This window comes from Oxyura jamaicensis, chromosome 22, assembly GCF_011077185.1.
Source record: "Oxyura jamaicensis isolate SHBP4307 breed ruddy duck chromosome 22, BPBGC_Ojam_1.0, whole genome shotgun sequence".
Lineage (NCBI taxonomy): Eukaryota > Metazoa > Chordata > Aves > Anseriformes > Anatidae > Oxyura > Oxyura jamaicensis.
In genome coordinates this window covers 5,261,311-5,269,525 of record NC_048914.1, presented here as the reverse complement: position 1 = coordinate 5,269,525, position 8,215 = coordinate 5,261,311, and positions in this window count along the sequence as shown.

Here is an 8,215-nt window from a genome sequence, read left to right as displayed (position 1 = left end):
CATTTCTAAACACACAATTACAGAAAATAAAAAGAAAAGAAAAGAATAATTAATTTCTGCTTCCTCATGCAAATCCTCTGACCAATCATTTAGGGATCAGGGGCAATTCAGCTTCTTGTGCAAATTCCAAGCTGAAGGCCTGAAAAAAAACAAGTGAATAGATTTACTTTTCTAAGAACCAGAATTAACAAAGGTTCCATTTTCCATGGTTATGTGCCTGGCCAGACAGCTCTTGCTGACAAGCTCTCAAAAAACATGTGTTGGCCTGTTGAAAAGGCCCCAGTGTTGACTGACAGACAATTGAAGTGACAAATTGTTTCATTGTACTTGGCAGGGAGAGCGCTGTATTAGATAATTATGGCGAGGAGGGAAGCGGCAGGTCACAGGTCAGAAGACACGTCTGACCCTGTTTTCTGAAAGCCCTGAAAGGAGCCCGCTCTCAGGAGAGCAGCACAGCGCTGCCGGCGGTTTCTCTTCCCGTTGCGGTGATTAAGAGCTAACGAAGACAGAGAGGGTCCAGGCTTGCTCCCTGCTCGCCCCATCCCAGCTCTGGTGGGTCAGCGCCATGTGCTGGTGTGCGGTGCCCCAAGGCCGGGCTCTCCCGTGACGCCTGCTGCACCTCCCGGAACCTGCTGGGAATGCGGGGGCTGCCTGCTGTGCCGCCCCAGTTCGTGCCGCCATCCTGGCAGCCCGACGTTTCAGACCCGCAGCTGATGTCCTGGTGCCTGAGCCCCGCAGGTTGCGCTGGTGCGGGGACGCCGAGTGTCAGCCCGTGGCACGGGGCCAGCCCATGCTCCCGAGGCTGGGGTTTTGCTGGCTGCGGCACAGTGCAGCTAATAATTATCGAAGCCTCTCTCTCACCATAGAAATAAAATACGGCATGGAATCACAGCACAGCTACTCCATTGAGAGAGCTGCTCAACTGAGTAATACCAATAATTCAAAACAGATGAGCCGACGGCTCGAACACTATAGACTTAGTATCATGATCTGCCCTGACCCCTGGCACTCGCTGAAAGTTACGTTGAGACTCGCCAGAGCTCTTTGTGACTTCTGTGAGGGTTACTTATTGCAAAGTCATAAATATTTGTTATGGATTTTCTCCATCAATCTACAAAATGAATTAGGTTAGAAAAAAATTATGTACTTGGATTTTGGGCATGTGTTTCTCAGGCAGGGGAGAAAAAGTAGAATCTCCGTTGTGCAGAGGACGGGCTCCGGCAGAGCTCTGGGCTCTGCTGCCTGTGTTAATTAATTCCCTTCTGCAAACAGTTTAAAATGCACAGTATAGTTGAGAAGGGGGGAAGGGAGGGAAGAGGTTCTTCTTTACTTCTCTCTTAAAATCTTCCATAAAATTATTTATGGGGGAAGGAAAATGTATTTCCCTCTCCTCCCTCCCTGGGCCCTGTGGCTCTGGGGATGCTGCAGAGGGAATGGGGGTGCTGAAAGCGGCAGAGAGCTTGTGCCTCCTGGGGCTGGTGCTCTGTGCACAGGCCTGGCACAGCAGCAGCCTCCCCACCAGCCTCAACCAGCACAAAGCTTCCAGCCTGTTCTTGTGGTATCTGGTGCTTCTGCGCTGCCATGCTTGCAGCCTTTGAGGGTCCGGACTTGCAATAAAATGATAGCCTACCTTATATCAGAGCTGCTCTTTCACATGCTGATGTGAAGCGAAATACACGTTGGCTCTTCAGGACATAGGTTTCTTTTTTTTTTTTGAATTAGTTTTACAGGAACCCTCCAAAATTCCAGAATCTCTGGAACCCGCAAGTCATACCAACACTTTTAAGCTCTTGGCACTGTGGCTAATGAGCTGCTATGTTATTAGGCTATTGCTAACAATTACATTGGACTGCATTTTTTGTTGTTGTTTTAAGATTGTGGCAGCTGTACTTGCCCTGTCTGCGATGTCATCAAGCCCAGGACAGAATCTGCCTCAGTTTGGAGTGGTTTTGTGCTGGCTTTTCCTGTCCATACACCACCCAGTTTCCATGGCCATGGACCAGGATGGAAGATGGGTGCTTCTGCCTGGTGGAAGTGGCTGCATGGTGGAGGCAGTGCGGGTGTCACGTGAATTGCCACTGCCATTCATCCACGTCCTGCTCTCCTATGTCTGTCTGTCCAAAAGCTCTTGAAAAGGTTTGTGTGAATGAGCTGACATAGCTTTGTTTCTGCTCCCCTGCTTTGCCCTTTACCCTTTGCCCTTTGCCCAGCTCTGTGGCCAGGGGAGCCAGGGTTTGGCCACAGATGACTGCACAGCTGGCCAGATGCTCTCTCAGGAGCACAATGAGCTGTGGTGGCTCTGCCCCCAGCAGGGGCTTGCCACTCCTTCTGCTCCCTGGCATGCTTGCAAAAATGCCAGACGCGGCATTTTTCTGTCCCCGTGAGGAAGATTTCAGTGCGGGTCCTGCACCAGCGGCAGGGGAGCCAGCTGCTGCTCCCCTGTCCTCACAGCTTCTGCTTCATCTAGGACATTATCTCGCCTGTGATGCAACTCCTGGGCTTGCTCTGCATGCTGTTGTAGGACTCATCTCCTGATTGCTTTCTCCTCTCCCATGTCCCTCTGCAGGAAACAGCCCCTCTCCGTTCCTGCCCGGTGAGGCCGGCTGGGGCCCTGTCCCTGCTCCCTAGGTAAGGTGGGTACCGGCCACAGACCTGTGCAGGCGTGCGTTTGGTAGGGTTGTGTCCACTGATGTGGAGAGTGCTGTGAGAGTCCTGCTCACGAGTGGCATCCAGGCATGAGTGTTACTGGTCGCTGGGGGGTGGACACGTCGGTGCCTACCCGGGGCTGGAGCAGATGGGTCTGCACTGGGTAACGTGGTAGTGGAAAAAGTTGTCAGAGGGAGCATGGCACCAGGAGCTATTTGTTCAATCAATGATTTACCAGATGTGTACACTGTACCAAAGGCTTGTAAACATACTTTAATGGCCTGCTGTAAATCCAGGCAGTAGCAGTGCCAACTTCATCTCCATTGGACACGTTTTAGGAACTGCAGTGCAAGGGCTCTGAATCACTTTGTTATAGGCTCTGTCAGCTCTGCAATTGTGCATGTAAATCAAAGAGCCAATGTCCTTAGGTCAAAATTATTTGAATGTCAGGAATGGTTTTATGACCAGTAGCTTTTCCTTTTCTAGGTTCCCTGCAGTTTCTTGTCTTCTGCAAACTGCATCTCCAGAACATTGGGTTTCCATCCGAGTGCCCCGAGTGCGTGGTTGTGTTTTCACTGACTAGGTTGGAAGTCTCTTTTGTTAATCACTGAAGCAAAGCATCATTAGTGAGAAGTGCAGAGTGTACACAAAGAGGAACTTGCCAAATTACTAATAAGCAGAAACTCCATCCATGTTAATGAGACAGGGTTAAGAAAATAGCAACCTAGAATATACACAATGGAGCCTTTCCACACTGTTTGTTTATCCATGTTAGAAAGTAGTTCAGGGCTCCATCTCTAGAGCTGGTCGGAGACTGGAGCATAGTTTCCAAACCACAGGCTGCTGATGCTCTTGCAAATCATCAAGCATGAGAAAGATAAATAAATGGACAGACAGCTCAATAAATTATTAGAAGGGAGATAAGTATCTGGTTTCCAAACAAATGAAACACCACCACAACAAAACACCGGTTCCGGGCTCTCATCGCTGCTGAGAAAGTCAAGTCTGCACCAAGCAGCAGATGAAGAAAGCACGCTGCTCGTGGCAGGGTGAGGAGCCCTCGCCACAGGGAGGGAGGTGACGCTGTACGGTGCCATTCAGGCAGTGCCTGGCTCCAAGCCTGTCCTCTGGGCACCCACACTGGTACCACCTCGCCTGGTTACACACCACAGAAGAGGTCTGGGCGGGAGCAGAGAGAAACTTTTATTTGAGGAAAGCTGGGGGAAAATTGCAAATGCATTTATTTTCTGGTGTTCAGGAGCCTGTGGTCCCCTCAGCGTTTGTTTTACCACATCTACAGGACCAAAGGAAGAGCCGTGATGTGCTGGTCCCTCTGTGGCTCCTGTCGATGTACCAGGGTTTGGTCCACCATGTGCGATGCCCTGCAGTGAGCTGCTGCCCACCTCCTGAGGGCAGAGCAGATCTCGGCCATGTCTGGTGATGTCGGGGCACTGCAGGCTGGATCCTCAGAGAGAGAAGTGTGAGGCCAGACGTCTTCTTATGGTGGGCAGGTCTCCAGCTCTGTGCCTGAAATGTCTGGGCTGGAGCCTTCACCTTTCTTGGGCTCCTCACCAGTGAGGCCAAGGGTCCCTGTGTGCTCCATCCCCATGGGGCTGCCCTGGGGCACTGCAAGCTGGGCTGAACCCCATCCCGTCAGCCCAGCAGTGTGATTTCCACTCTCTGGTGACTTCCTGGGGTCGCTGGCAGTGCAGCAGAGGCTTGCACCCGAGGTGTCTGCACACCTGTGCTACTGAGCCATTTTCTTTTGTTGGGTAAGAAATGACTTGCGGTGCGTTTCACACAAACAGCTCAGCTGCTGGCTATTTTATTGAATGCCAGCACATGCTGTATGTTATTGAGACAAACTTTATATATGCTACAGACCCTCTCAGCAGCCTGCACCTGGTCCAGAGTGAAGCTGAGCCTCATAGAGAAGAATGTGCTGTAATGCAGCAAGTTATTACAGGATAAATATTTATAAGCCCCTGTAAATATTTGCCATTGGTTCCCTCCTGGGCTTTGGGGCAGACGGTCAGAGTTTTCAGCAGTGCCGAAGGCACTAGCTGTTGTAGTTCTTTATGCATTATCTCAGCTAGTAAACCCTTTGTTGATTGTGTTTAGTTAAAGAATTTAATTGTGCTAATTTCACACTAACAGGAGACATCAGCTGGAACTGCTGCATGCCTTGACCCTGTCCTAGTGTGGCCTGGTACGTGGTAGGGGTGCTCCCTCCAGCAGAGTGACAGCGTGGGGTCGTCCCAGCCCCAAAACCTTTGTGCACAGCCTCCCATGTGCGGGGCCGAGGTAACATCCCTGGCTGTCTCAGTGTCATTGAGAGCTCAGAGATATCTGCTGTGCCAAACCAGGAAACAAACAACATCCTCCTCCGCAGCTTGACCCCAGTAGGGGCTATCACTCCCAGCTGGTGTGGAGGGTGTCAAATCTAAAACAAATACTCCCTGGGGGGTTCCAGGAGCTGCCCCGCTGCAGGAGGTGGAGCAGGAGCCATGTGCTGCTGCAGGGGCTGCACAGCAGGGTCCCAGTGCAGGGACATGATGGGGTGGCAGGGGCTGAGTGCTATGGGGCCGTGCAAGACGTGGCACGGTGGCTTACAGTGGCTTTTGTGTCACCCGTGCTTGGGGCAGGGGCAGTGGATGCCTGTGGCTGGCCACTGTCAGCTCTCCCATCGCTGCTGCCTCTGTTGGGGCTGGGATGGGGCTAGTGCAGTGGTGGGAAACTGGGGAAGAAATGCCAGGGCAGACAAGGCCATGACTCCTCCATGCCCTCAAACACAGCAGTGAAACAATGGGCCCTGGGCAATAGTGCTTGCCGGATTGTTGCATGGGACTCTATTTGGGGGCTCCACTTTGCTGCTCATGCACGAAAGCCAGTCATTTGGCAAAAATCAGCTCAGTTAGCAGCCATTGTTCGTAAAGAGCCCGGGGCTGAATGGGCTCAGGGCTAATATATTCTATTATCCCATGCCTGCCCGTTCCCTGAGGACGTGGAGGGAAAGGCGCATTCCAGTCCCAGCAGCCAGCTGGGCGAGTGTGCCCTGCAGTCCTGGGCAGCGGCAGCAAGGCTGGGAGGGACAGAGGGTGCAGCTCCCATCAGCCACAGTGGGGCCAGGGGCGCAGGGTGTGTGGCCACGCGGTGCCCTCGAGGCTGGGTGCCCACGGTGGGGGACATGAGCAGGAACAGTCTCACTGGCAGAGGAAGTGGTGGGGGTGGCAGAGAGCGGGGTCCCGCGGGCTGCAGGACAAACAATGGAGCCAGAAATAAGCATGGCTAATTGGACTGGGCTTTTCAAAGGGCAGAGAGGACTCAGGATAACGAAAAGAGTGCAGGTTGCAAAGCATCTCATTTTCCAACAAGAATATGTTAGCCACTGTGGAAGAGGCAGTGATAAATGGCTATAAAGCAAAGTTAAGTGATGACATCGCAAACTCTGCAGAATCTTAAGAAGCAGCAGGCTAAGTAATTATGAATGGAAATGACTGCACAGGCTTCGCTCAGGAAAGTTAATGCCCAGTTTGGAAGGGGTTTGTCAGAACAGCAGCCCTTCTTGAGCAACTGCTATTTAAGAGGTCTTATACTGTGTATTATGCAATTTAATGGTCTAGACCAGAGCTGATAGTTTTTGTTGTTGTTGTTGTTTTCTTAACTTTTATTTTTATTAAACAAAAAGTGGTTTGTGGGGCAATTCTATTTCAGTCATCAATTCACTCTTGAATTCCCATGCAGGTGCAGCTGCTGTGAATGCGCATTATTAAATACAGAAGAGAAGAGAAGCAAAGACTTCTGCTGGGCCGAGGACAAGAATTGTCCAGGCTTTCAGTGTGGACGGCTTTAGCAACAAAGGCAAACCATCTTGGAGCTCTCCTGCTTGGATGAGGAGAGCTGAGCTGTGGCAGGCAGCCCTTTGAGCTCAGCAGCTGCTGTGCTGCGCATCGAGGACGCTGCCAGCCCAGGACCCAGGATGGGATGCTCTAGGTATGTGGTGCAACACATCTCTGGAAAGACTTTTGCCTTTCTCCCTGTGGTATTTGTTGAGCTGGGGATAATCAGAATCCTGACTATAGTTTTATTGCAGTGTTACTGCTGTGGCCTTTGAAGAACTCCCCAGTTTTTGAACAACAGCCTTCCAAAGCCCCCATCTTGCCTGCCTTGCTATGGCGCGTCTATCACACTACTTGATCTAAAATAGCAAGCTTATAGCACTGCCAAGCAAAACATGCCTATTGTATCTCTGGAAAGGGTGATTTTATAGTTAAAAATTGGGTTACTTGCACAATTTGGTTTTGAGTGAGTGCCCCAGAAGAGCTGGGGTCTGTGTTCTGGACCAGACGTTCGTGCCTGAGAATGAAGCACTTGGCTACGAATAAAGATTCTTGAAAGAAATTCAGCCAAACAGCCCTCAAGCAGATCCGTGTCCTGTTCTGTGTACTGCAGTATTGCACGCTACTTGGACATTGCGTTGTCTTCTACATTCTCAAAAGATGTTTCAGTGTTTTTAAACCGGTATTGGTAAAAGCAGTTCCAGGGTGTCAGAATTTCCCAAGGGTGAGAAGCCCATTTTACAGCTGTTTCTTGGTGCTTTGCAGCCATTTCCTGAGCCCAAGCAGCAGGAGAGGGCCTGCTCTACCCAATCACCTTTTCATTCGTCTGCTGGCACCTTATGGCGAAGATTTCTCGTTTACAGCTGAATTCTCCACTTCATTAACAGTGCTAACTGGCTGCTCTCTTCTGCTGGGCCTCAGGTGAAAGTGGCTCTTTCACGCTTCCAGGCTGCAGAGCCGTGTCCATTTACCTCTCAATTAGGTGTAGTTCCTGCAGTAAATAGCACAAGCTGTTGGAGCAAAAGGTGGCAGCAGCAACAGAGCTTTGTGCAGGTCCAGAGGAGGGAGCTTAGGGGGCTCGCTCAGACGCGGGCCTTGGCACAAGGGCTGCTTGACGGCCAAATCTAGTGCACGCAGGGGCTGAGACAGCTCCTCCTGCCTGGCTGCAGCCGAAGGGCCCTACTCTGCCTGCGAGCAGCAGCTGGACCTGGTGCTTGCGGCGTGCTGCTGCAGCGCTGCTTCAGCCCCCGGCAGGACGGAGCCGGGCCGCCCAGCCGCAGCTTTCTGCAGCAGCCCTGCTCGCTCTCCTGCAAATTCCGTAGCTGGGATTGGAATTTGTCCCTGGGGAAATGAGGTCTGCACGGCCTAGTCCAGGTTCTCAGCAACATCTACGACTTGGAAAAGCTGCTCAGCAGCGCCAGGGCCTCCCAGAGCCGCTCCGCCTGCCGCGCCCCGGGGCGCCCCGGCTGTCGCGGGACCCGGCGCGGCAGCCCCCGGCTCTCACGGGCTTTGAATGCCCGCGGAGGAAGCCGGGGCTACCGGGAGTGCTCACGGGGCCGAGCCCGCGGGACCCTCCCGGTGCCTCCGCCCTCCCGAGCCCCTTCCGACGGCCTCCCGTGCCGCAGGTGCGCGGGGCAGCCGTCCGCTCCCGCACCGGGACAGCCCGGCGGCGCGACTACGCCCGGAGCCGAGGCACCCCGGCTCCGGGCCGGGCCGGGCGCGATCCGCGG